The sequence below is a fragment of the Globicephala melas genome, chromosome 20 (genome assembly GCF_963455315.2).
Source record: "Globicephala melas chromosome 20, mGloMel1.2, whole genome shotgun sequence".
NCBI classification, from domain to species: Eukaryota; Metazoa; Chordata; class Mammalia; order Artiodactyla; family Delphinidae; genus Globicephala; species Globicephala melas.
Window position 1 is genome coordinate 13,287,389 of NC_083333.1, and position 12,620 is coordinate 13,300,008.

The window sequence follows — 12,620 nt, forward strand, 5'->3', positions numbered from 1 at the left end:
AGAACAAGATTACAGGCGTTACATAACTCGAAAAACATAGCTCTGCTGCAAATCACTCCCACGAGTGCCGAGGGGGCTCGCCTCACCTGCTTTGAAAATTCAATTCGACTGCAATTTATTGCATGCTTAGTTTATGCCAGCAACTGTGTTCAGTGCTGGAAGAGATACGCAGATAAATAAGGCCCAAGCCTGGTCCCCAGGAGAATTACAGCCTGTAAAGGAGACGGTGGCAGTGCATAATAGTTTTACTAATCCTCCATGAGACATCTGAGTCAATAATCATAAATGAAGGTCTTAAATTTCAAAACACAAGGCCAAATGGAAGTGGCCTTTCTATTCGGACAAAGTCTGTCTCACAGGTGGCACCAAAGGCACAAGTATTATTTCTCGAGAAGATATAACGTTGCCCCTACAGGTTATAGCATTAAAAATGACCACTTACTTTCTTATTTCATATTTGGCTGCTCAGATAGAAACACATGCAGGGTTTCAAAACCAAGTCTATGAATATAGCATAGCATTTATAACACCAATTCTGAATTATCCATCCTAATCTTGACTCCCTCTCATAACCCATAGGCTCCTTCTGCACGAGACATATTGGGCTCCTTGCTGGCCAAGGAACACAGAACACACACTTCTGGCCTCAGTCCCATGTTTACAGGATCCTTCTCACTCCAGGTATCTCCCCTTCTGCCTCCACCTGCCCACATTCTGTGCAAACTGTGAGGAGCATCTTGTGGATGAAACCATATCCGACCATTTCTACCCAGATGGGAACAGCCACTCACTCTAGTATGTATGAATAGTATAGTATGTATAGTATAGTATAGTATAGTATGACTCATAGGATTTTTAAAATGATGGTAATGAGGGGCTTCCCTGGTGGCGCAGTGGGTAAGAATCCACCTGCCAATGCAGGGGACACGGGTTCGAGCCCTGGTCCAGGAGGATCCCACATGCCACGGAGCAACTAAGCCCGTGCGCCACAACTACTGAGCCTGTGCTCTAGAGCCCGTGAGCCACAACTACTGAAGCCCGCGTGCCTAAAGCCCGTGCTCCGCAACAAGAGAAGCCACCGCAATGAGAAGCCCGCGCACCGCAACGAAAAGTAGGCCCCGCTCACCACAACTAGAGAGCCTGTGAGCAGCAACAAAGACGCAAAGCAGCTAAATATTAAAAAAAAAAAAAAGAGAATGGACCATGCTCACCAGCTCTACTTCTTGACCCTTGGGGTTCACTCTTCAGCCCCCGTGATCCAACTTCTACCCCATCACACTGCTGAGACTTTTCTCAACCATAACCTCCTTACTGACAAAACCTCGTGCCAGTTCTCACTTCCCCCGTCCTCCAGGCCTCACTGGCCACTGCTGACCTTCTTCCAGTATCCAGGAAACCCCTCCTCCCTCCGCTCCTTCCATGCCACTCTCTCCCACGGGCAGGTCCTTCTCTGTAACTTGCAGGTACCTCTTCTTCCATCTGCCCTTTAAATAGAAGTGTACCTCAGGGATTCTAGTTAGATCTTCTCTTCTTGCTATACTGTCTCTCCCTGGGCAATTTTACCTGTGGTTTCAGGCTGTAAGGACAGATGCTAGCAGTGCTTACACCATTTTTACTCCCCAATATGAATGAAACAGGCCATATTCTCGAGTCATCATGGTGGTGGATTCTCACCTGGGGGCTCCCGCCCTGGCAGGGCACTATCAGAAATCTGACGGTGGGGGAGGAACGGCGTACAAATAGTTAAAAAGAAACCCCACATATCACAATCCAGGGCAGGCAGGTCCTCCCATCCCTCATCCTGATTGAAAAATCACCGACTTTCAAATTTCTCTACCCACACCATCTCCCTACAGGCTCTTCTATCTACATTTATGGATTTTCCTTTAGGGCTCTCCAGCTGGGAACTCCACTCCAAATTCAACACACCCAAAATCAAATTCACTACCTTCACCTCATAAGCTGTTTCTTCTCCTATCCTCTCTAGCCGCATCACTGTATTCCCAAGTCATCCAACCCCCCCTCACCTCCACACCCCGGCCACATCTCATCAATTCCCAAGACCTCCCTTGGAGCTGGTTCTCAAGTCCATGCCCCATTTCATCATCTCTCATGTAGAAGAAGCTCATAGCCTCCAACCGGTCTCCTTGTTCCCAGTCACCCCGATTCAAATCCCCTTACACTCTGCTGCCAGAACGATCTTTCTAGACCAGAGATCTCCCCTATTTTAAAACTGTCACGACTCCCTAGAAGCTACAGGTCAAACTTAAGCTATACAACATGGCCCCAGTGATCTCTGCAACGTCATCTCCCGACACCCCCTTCCATAACCCTACTCTTCCTTCAGCCTTAAGACTCTTACCACGTCTCAGACAAAGGCACAAACTTTCACACTCTCATGTTTTTGTATGAGTCTGGAGAGTCCCCACCCCCACACCCCTTTGTCCATCTGGCAAAATTCTATTCATCCCCCAAGGCTCAACTCAAATGTCACTTCTGCTGTTTAGTCTTTCCCGATTCCCGTCCCCACCCCCTCCTTCCCTTAAATCCATCACTCCTGGTGCTCTCACGGCACTTCGTGCAAAACCTCCAACGTGGCATTTATCAAGCAGGATTGTAGTTAGTTATTTACTCACCTGTCTCCCTTCCTAAATTATGAGCTCTGGAAGGAAAGAGGCCACATGACAGTCATGTTTATATCCCTAGGACCAGAAAGACAGTTCCTCTGAGTATGCTGGAGAAGCATTCAGTACGTGTTTATGAAACAGAACTAAGACGACCACTGAGCTTTTTAAGCGAGAGACAAAATGAGAGGGATATTTAACATTTATTTTGAGATTAAAGGAAAAAAAAGTCAAAAGAAATCTTAACTGCTACCTGCCTTCAAGAGGTTAGCAGCAAAGACTGACATTGTTCAAGCAGATGGAGAGAATTTTAACTTGAACGGGAATTCTGTCACTAAAACACCTTGCAGCTCAAGCCCACTTTTGGAAGGACAATGAAGGAGTGTTTCTCCTTTGAAAAGTCAGTTAAAGAAAGGAAATGCTAAATATTATGCTTCTGAGGTTAGGGTAGACTTGAAATGTTTTTAAAAATAAATCCATCATTTTTACCCATATTTTCAAGATGGAACTTATCTAATAAAATGGAACTTGTCAAATGTCACATTACTAAACAGGTTAGATATCTGTCTTAAGATTTTACCAAAAAGTTTTAGTCCCTTCTGACACTGTAAAAATATTTCATTTTTATCCCCAAAAGAAAGTGATACACATTATTAAATTATGACAATATGGGGGGGTTGCAGTTAATCCATGTTTTTCTGCTGACAAATGTAGTTGAAACTTGTTAGAGTTCACAGGGAGGGTGTTCTTATCAACCGAATATAGAATTGAAAAAGCAGTGGATTCCAAGAAGCAGCTTTTCTTAGCATTTCCAAAAGATGTCAAAGTGACCATAAACATGTGTGTTTTGTCTGAAAAAACATCGGTGTTTGAGTATTCACAGGCCACAGAGAGGTTTGCAGTCAGGACTAGAGATGATATTTCTAGGGTGTCAGTGAATTGAATCGAGTCTACAGAGCTTTGTAACTAGACTTGCCTGTAGATGTGAAATGCTACTATGGTCTGAAAGGGTGATTTCCCTTCTCAAAGCTTTCTCAGCTAGTTTCTTTCCATGAATATAAAGATGCACAGAGGCTCAAATTTCAATCAGAAATAGTTTCCTTTGACATATATTCTTTAAAGGCAAAATCTGGCAACAATATCCAGGCTGGCTTACACTGAGGAGAGGCCGCAGTCAGGGAGGTAGACCAGAAGGCTAGTACAATTTAGGCAGAAGGGGATGGGGGTCTGGATGAGGGAAATGCCAAGATAGAATGGCAGGGAAGGGACGATTCACCCAGCAATTCAAAGGAAAGCTCCACAAGTGCTGGTGAGTAGAATGGAGACAGAGGATCAAGATTTCCAAACTGGGTGACTTGGAGAATTGACACAACTTAGGGAAATGTTTCATTTCCTTTCGGAATTTTCTCAGATTTCGACATAACTCCCGTAACAACCCCAAAGTAAAACTGCTGTCAAGATCATAAGCTATGGATTTGTGGCTACTTGTGGCCATATTTACTAGACAGCTAACTTCTTTAAGTCCAGTACCCTGCCCAATTGTGTTTTTGTATCCCATCCACCTATTCATCCAACCATCTGTCCTACACACACTTACTGAGTTCCTTCTATGTGCCAGCATGAATCTAGGGGCTTGGAAGAGAACAAGAGAGACAAGTACCTGACCTCAGGAAGCTGGTACTCCAGGGACAATAAATGCCTAACACTGAGCCTTTTGCAAAGTACTCAAATTTTTGTTGTTGTTAACTAAGTGAATAAAGATTATTCAATTTGTTTAGACTAATTAGTATTAGTCCAGAACAGTAAGACCTCAAGCAAGGAAAATCTCTTACTTACATGTCATTCAAGGCAAGTCTCACAACAGCATCTTTAAAATCTACCGTAAGCAAATAATTTTTTAATTGTAAACCACTCTCATTTTTCTCCCTATTCACTGCTGGCTAAACGTTACCAGTAAGAAGTTTTAAATGTAACAGTAAAACTTAACAAAACAGCTCACAGAAGAACACAAGTGCAGGGGGGGAAAGGCCATCAGAAATCATTATTTTGGCCTCTGACCTGAATTTGAGAAACCTCTGTGTGCTATTCTCGAGTCATCCAGGCAATCTAAAATCAAGCAAATAAAACCAAAGGGAACAATTCTTTACTTTTACCTTAATGTCACTGTCATGGTACCTGCAAAGTCGAAGGAGGACAGGAACGGGTGATTGAAAAAAAAAAAAAAAAAACCACAGAATTCTTAGGTTTTGTCTTTTTTTAAATTGACATATAGTTGATGTACAATGTTGTGCTCATCTCTGCCGTACAGCAAAGTGACTCAGTTATACACATGTAGACTTTTTATGTTTCCATTATCGTTTATCACAGGATACTAAGTAGTTTTCTGTGCTATATATTACGACCTTGGTGTATAAAAACCTAAGAATTCTAAGTGAAAGATGAATTAGCTGCTCTGCCAGATGTCTGGTGACTGAGCGCCATCTGCTGGTTAGCGATTAAAGTACAAAATAAATGTTAACCAATAATTACCATTTATTACAAGCAGCTCCTTACTTTATTACACAGTGGAGTCTTGAAAACACGTTTAGAAAGAGAAAGAGTGAAAGTCAACAATATGCTTCCATATTACAAGGGAGTTTCTGTTGTGCCTTTTCGACACTCATTTCAATAACAAATGTTCTACATCTTCTTTCACTTTGTTCTGCAGGACCAAACACACTTAAATGATAAATCCAATGAGAACCCAATGAGGCTGACAATTTGCATTTAGGCATTAGGCGTGCCCAGTGATTTCCATCTTTGCCTCAACCTGTTTTCCCCTTTATATGTGTTTCCATTCTCACTCATTTAAAGATACAAGGCACTAAAATATTCAATTAGTTGTGCAAATTAACACTGTTCTCTGGACAAAGATGCAAGTCCAGTAAAATGAAATTGGCTGGAAGGGAGTAGAATTAAACACTGCAATGCTCTACGGTGTTAAAAATTCTATGCTAGAATTTTCTATTTGTCAGCTGATGTACAAAAATCCAAATTTGGCACTGAAACTGTTGAAGGGTGTGAACAAATAATGTATATGCTCGAGATGCACAAAAGTACCACCCATACAGCCGTCATTTCCACCTCAATAACCTTGTTTCTTATCAATCTAGTTCATATCCAAAAACTCAAATTCATAATAACCACGGCATCCTCTCCCTCTGGAGCCAAGGCCCAGAAATCTGTAGTCTCCCTCAGGTGAAGTTTTATGCCACCACCCAGGCACCAATACACAGATGGGTATGGAAATTACAGGTCTGGAAAGATTAGGGTTAAAGGAGGGAAACCGTAAGCGGTACAAACCCTACTCACTCCACAATGGCGATCTCAAGTCTCATTCCATCCAGTTCTTCTCAGCTTCCTCCACCTCACATGGATCTCTCTCTCCTCCAATCTCCTAGACCATTTATGGCCCAGGCCACATCATTTAGCACATACTTATAAACCATCACGGACTGTTCTCCAATTGTGTTGAGCAGGATAGAAAGACGTGCCACCTCTGAATTCCCCTCTGCTAAGATCAGTGACAGCAAGTGTTCTGGAATGTTTATAGACCACTTCACAAAAGCACAAATATACACCGTCACAAATATTTCTCATCCAAACTTCACAACGTTTTGAGGAGTCATGATTATTTTCATGTTACAGAAAACGAAATGGAGTCAAGATTCACACCCAGGTTTTCTAATTGTAAACCCTTTGCTCCATCCACTGAATTACGTGTGCAAAGTTAGCAATCCTTGGCTGGATTCTACTAAGTGCAGTGAACAGGAGGGCAAAGTACTCAAAGCTAGTGAGACGGAACAGATGATGAGGGTCCCTGCAAGGGACCACAATTCAGAGAAAGGGAGGCCCGAGAAACGAAACCCATAGCCAAGGTCAAGGAGATGAGCTCTAGTTCTCCTTCTGCCATTAACCCACCCTGGGCACAGTGAGTTTCCTCATCTGTAAACCAAAAAAGTAATCCCTTCTCTGCTTACCTTGGAGATTATTATGACGGTCAAATAAAATCATCTGTATGAAAGTGCTTGGCAAATACAGAAGAGGGGGAGGGAGAAACAGCTTCTTTAAAAAATTTATTTTATTTTATGCTGCATTAGGTCTTCATTGCTGTGCACGGGCTTTCTCTAGTTGCGGCAAGTGGGGCCTGCTCTTGGTTGTGGTGCGCGGACTTCTCATTGCGGTGGCTTCTCTTGTGCAGCACAGGCTTCAGTAGTTGTGGCTGGCGGGCTCTAGAGCGCAGGCTCAGTAGTTGTGGTGCACGGGCTTAGTTGCTCCGCGGCACGTGGGATCTTCTGGACTAGGGCTCAAACCTGTGTCCCCTGCATTGGCAAGCGGATTCCTAACCACTATGCCACCAGGGAAGTCCTTCTTTTAATAGACAAGAAAATTTTCTTTTTTCAGTTTCTTTACAATTTTCACTTATAAGAAGCACAAGTTGGAAAGTATTATAGAGGCTTTATAAAAAATAAGTCAACATAACTTACAATACAGTGTGTATAGATAACTCCTTTCTTCCTGTTTATTCACTGCCAAGAATTTGCTTCCTTTTTCAATTCCCAAGTGAGTTTTATCATTTAAAAGTAATGCATGAGGACTTCCCTGGTGGCGGAGTTGTTAAGAATCTGCCCGCCAATGCAGGGGACACGGGTTCGAGCCCTGGTCCGGGAAGATCCCACATGCCGTGGAGCAACTAAGCCCACAAGCCACAACTACTGAGCCTGTGCACCGCAACTACTGAAACCCGCGCCCCTAGAGCCCGTGCTCTGCAACGAGAAGCCACCGCACCACAAAGAGCAGCCCCCGCCCGCCACAACTAGAGAAAGCCCACACCCAGCAAATGAAGACCCAACGCCGTAAAAAAAAACCAAATAATAAAAGTAATCATGCAGAAGTAGGAAATCTTTTTATTTTCCCCATCAAAAGTCACAACTGTACCAGTAGTTAAGGACTGCAATTCAAAACAAGATACCATTTCTCACCCATCAGATCAGCATAACCCAACCAGTTCTGTAACACCCGCCGACACCTACGGTGTAGGGAAATGGGCTCTCCCATATACCGTCAGAGGAAACGTAAAGCACTATAACTTTTAAGAAACAGACATGGCAGAACCTGTTACATTTTGAACACCCATACCTTTTGTCCCAATAACCCCACTTAGGGGAAATCTGTCTTATAGAGATAGACGCCACAGTCTTCATGGATATTTACCACGTCATTGTTTGTAATGGCAAAAAACTAAACCACCCAATATTCATCAAATGGGGAGTGGCTGGAAAAGTGACTGCCTATTTCTATCGTGAAATAATGCAGCTATTGAAGAGAATTTTGTTAAATCTGTTTGTTAGAGGAATGCCCAAATTTAAATGAAAAACACTAAATTACAGAGTAATATGTAAAATTCTTTTCCACAAAATAGGAAAGGAAAATGCATATTCATGTAACTACACTTGTAAATATTTGTACAAGCACAGATAAATGTGGGGAGGTTAACACAGGTTACATCAGGAGAATGACACTGGAGGGAAGGAAGGGGGAGAGGGTATTAACTTTGGGTCATACCTCAGTGTAGACTGACTTGTTATCATGAGTGTGTATCGTGTGGATAATTTGTTTTAAATTCAATAAAAGATGAGTCATTTCCCCATAGGGCGGGAGAACCAGGGAAGGAGAGCGGATAAGGCAGCAAAGACCTACAAAAGTAAAGGCCATTTCAGTGAAGACTATCAAAGGCACTGAAAGGGTTCCTCTCTTTCAAAATTAAGAATGGGAAGCAGAAACTAAAACCAAGAAATGCCAAAACCAAACACCTTCTTCCAGGGGGAAAAGAGCAATGGAAGAGAAAGATGTGACAGGAAAAGGCAGGAAGATGAAAGAGGGGGAAAGAAACAAGAATAAGCAGCTTGCAGATGGACGGGGAAAAAGTCTACAGAGAGGCCCTGAGGAGGAAGTTTAAACATGACAAATGGGTTTGCGGTGACACAGAGGAGGGGGGGAAAGATGAAAGAGAACTGAACGGTAAGCGATTCCTCCTCCAAAGTTGGACAGTCCAAGCAATCAACCCTTCTCTCCTCACTCTCAAGGGAGGAGAACCCTAACTTTTAAAAATCTAGACACTGGAAAGGTCTGAGTATGTCTCCCCTTCTATTGACTTACATCTCCATCTTGTGGCCTGTTCAAGACATAGCTGTGTATGTGTGTGCATACATACATACACACACACGTACGGATAGATACACAAGCGTCTCAGTGTATATATGCATGTATACTTATACATAAGTATACATGGCTATATACGTATACATACACATACATATGTAATATATACACTAAGCATATATGTAAAGTATACATTATGCTATATATTGTAAGTATACGTGTATATGTAAGTATACTTATAAGTATATATACATATGTATTACATAAAAGTGTATATACATGTGTATTTACGAATTTTTAAATTCAAGTAGAACATACAGGCAAAGAAACTGAAGCGTAGAGCTCAAAGAATTCACAAAGTGAATCACTACCCAGGATAAGAAACGGAGCGTAAGCAGAACCCCAGGACCTCCCATGCCCCCTTCTGGTCACTACTTCCCCCAAAGGGAACCACTTTCATTACTGATAACACCATATACGAGGCCTGCCTTTATAGGAATGGAATCCATACGGTGCGCAAGCTTCTGCCTGGCTTATCTCACCCAGTGCTGTGTTTGTGAGGTGCATCCAGTGTGTGGTGTGGCTGTAGATCGTTTCCTCTCATTAGAATCATTGTATAAAATACGCCATCATGTATTTATCCGCCACGGTGTTGGTGTTCAGTGGTTGTTTCCAGGTGGGACTATTTGGAAGGATGCTATCAACACGTACATGTCTTTAGTACAGTTTTCAGAGAGCTTTCCAGAGTGGTTGTAAAATGATGGTCCCTCCAGCAGGACATGAGAACTCCAGTGGCTCCACATCTTAGTAACTCCTGAGACATCTGTAATTTTAATTTTAGCCAATCTGGCAGGCGTAATGGTATGACAGCATGGCTTTAGTTTGCAATTTCCTGATGACTGGAGAGGCTGAATACCTTTTCATGTGTTCAGCCACTGGACATCCTCTTTTGTCAAGTACAACATCAAGTTGTCTGCCTATTTTTTCCCTAAGGAGTTTTTCTTGATTTATGGGGGCTCTTTATATATTCCGTGTCAAATATATCTTACGTGCCAGATATATTCACTGCAAATCTAGATTCCCATTCTATGGCTTGGCTTTCACTCTCTCTGTGCTATCTTTTGATACACAGAATTTATTTTAATGAAATCCAATTTACCATGCATCTCCTTCACATTCAGTCTTTGTGTTCTGTTTAAGAAATCTTTGCCTATTCTCAACGTCATAAAGATATCTTCCTACATTTTCTTAAAAGTTTTAGTTTACCTTTCACATTTAGGTCTACAATCATTCTGGAATTGATTTTCATGGAAGGTTGACTGTAGAGGCTAAGATTTGGTTTTTTTCCATGTGGACATTCAGCTGACCTAACACTATTTATTGAAAAGATCTTTTCTCCACTGCACTGCAGTGTCACCTGTCATAAATCATGTGACAACATGTGTATGGAGGGCTGTTTCTGGACTCTATTTTGATCCACTGGTTTACTGGCCTGTCCTTGTGCCAACACCACACTGCAGCTTTACGGTTAAGTCTTGATAAATGATCACGTGAGTGTTCAAAACTTCTTTTCTTCAAAATTGCCTTGGCTCTTCAAAATTACCATATATACCTTAGAATCAGCTTAAGTGACAACAAAAAAAACTGGCTGGGGACTCTAAACGGGTTTGCTCTGAACCTACAGATCAATTTTAAGAGAACTAACATCTTTACAGTACGGAGTCCTCCCAATCTGTGAACATGGTTATCCCTCTATTAGGTTTTCCTTCCTTTCTCTAAATGCTTTATAGTTTTTAGTATAGAGGTTTCATACTTTCATTTGACTTATTCCTACGTATCTCCTGTTTTTAAAATACTGTTATAAATAGCACCTTTTAAGTTTGTTTTCATTTGGTATGTCTTTGTTGTCCAGCTTTCAAGACCTTCCTAGGAGAGGAACTCCCAGGTTGCTGCTGCGAGCTCATGGACAGACCATGCTGTATCACACAGTGGTAACTGGCCACCTTCACTGACTTGAGCAACAGTGTGGGATTGCAACGACAGATATTTACCTAGGTCTTAACGTCTCTGGGTTCACTCCCTTGATCAGTCATCCAAATGGATAATCCTTCTTTACCATTAGTATCTAATTGGAAGTCAAGCTGCTAACAGAGCTTCCTTTCCTAGCCCACGGAGAAAAAAAAATCTGGGCTAAATGACCTTCAAGTGATAATCAGTCTTGTTAGTATACATAACTGAAACACTTCAAAAGAGCTATTCTGTCAAGTTTGAGACAATTTCAAGATATTTAAGAGTACTATTTAAACATCCTACTTCATAAGCCCCAAGATACACTGCTAGACAAAAAAGGTAACGCACAGTAAAGAGGACATTTTATACTATAATTCACACTAAAAACTGAAAGGGTGAGAGTGACTGGAGATGTGTATCCTTATACATGTGTATTACCTTTCTAGAAGGATACACAAAACTGTTAGAAGTTGCTGCCTCCAGGGAGGAAAAGGGAAAATGCATGCCAGAAGTGGGAGGGCACTCCAGTTTTCATCGGTAACCTTTTTGTACAGTTGGGTGTTTATATGTGATAAACATCTTTAAAAGTAAATTTATGTTTTACATGTTTTCAAAAGCAAGTATTCTATTCGTTCCCATTAACCACCGGAACATCCCAAAGCATCAACATTTTGGCCTGACACCATCAACCAAACTGCCTCTTCCAGAAAAGTCAAAAGAAAAACTTGGTCATATGACATATCCAGTTTTTCCCCCAAGAAAACATGGTCACCGTAAACTTTGCATGGCTAGTATCAGACCAGTAGTTAATACAGAAAAAAAACTGCTAAGGCAACATATATTCCAGATTTTTCAAGTCGGCCCATGTTTCAAACACTCCCTCTTGTCCCTAAGTATCAGTCCCCGCAACAAATTAACCTATTTAACCTGTTTCTCCAGAACATGGAGACAAAGTCAGAAGCTGTTACCTCCCAAATGGAATTAAACAATAATTAACAAAATGCACGAGATCATCTGTCCACAGAAGCAGCCGGTTCTATGAAACTGTATAAATGTGTTGCTGTTGAAACTGGGTTCTGCTTCGAAAGCACTTCTCCTAAACCTCTTCAGGAATACAGGTAAGAGTAAATAGCCCAGCTTCTTTAAACAGTGAACCAGAGATTTAAGGCAATTATCCAAGTTCCACTTGAACCTAAATAAAATAACCCAGAAGGCCAGTGAGCTACCACTTCTCTGGGATTTCAAGAACTTACTGAGGTCACAGTAGTGAGGAACCTGGAGTCTCTGGTGTCAGAAGAAACTTCAAGATGAAGAGAGTCACTGTTGCTAAGGGAACACAGAGGAGGGGTGGTACAGCGGTCCCACCCAACATCTCTATGTCCTTTCTCCCTTGTTATCAGAATTCAATTTTGTTCAAGGCTTCACTGCTCAGGGAACATAAGCCTGTCCTCAGTTTCAGTTCAGGGATGTATCTATCCTGAATAAACCAAGCCAATCATGGCAACTCCGTTCCACCATGGCTCTTGGTATAACATAGCATGTGATACAATCCTAGCCTACTTCTGTTTTGAGCCAAAGTCTACTGTGAAGCTTCCAGGAGGTGTTTTTTTCCCCCTCTTAGAAAATAACTGGAAAATACAAGAGAATCAACAGAAAAACTACTGAAAACAATCAGAATTAGACTGTTTACATATAATAGCATCCAGATATCCAGTTTTCATATAAACATCAAAAAGCATGACGAAATGAAAAACAATTTAAAACTACCACCAAAACTATAAAATA

General features: G+C 41.7%; 1 protein-coding gene across 5 annotated transcripts in view; it reads right to left on the reverse strand.

Moving 5' to 3' along the window:
• The window catches only part of STX8 (syntaxin 8), a 251,735-nt gene that overhangs the window by 207,131 nt on the left and 31,984 nt on the right, over window positions 1-12,620 (reverse strand). The gene's annotated exons all lie outside the window — the stretch shown is intronic.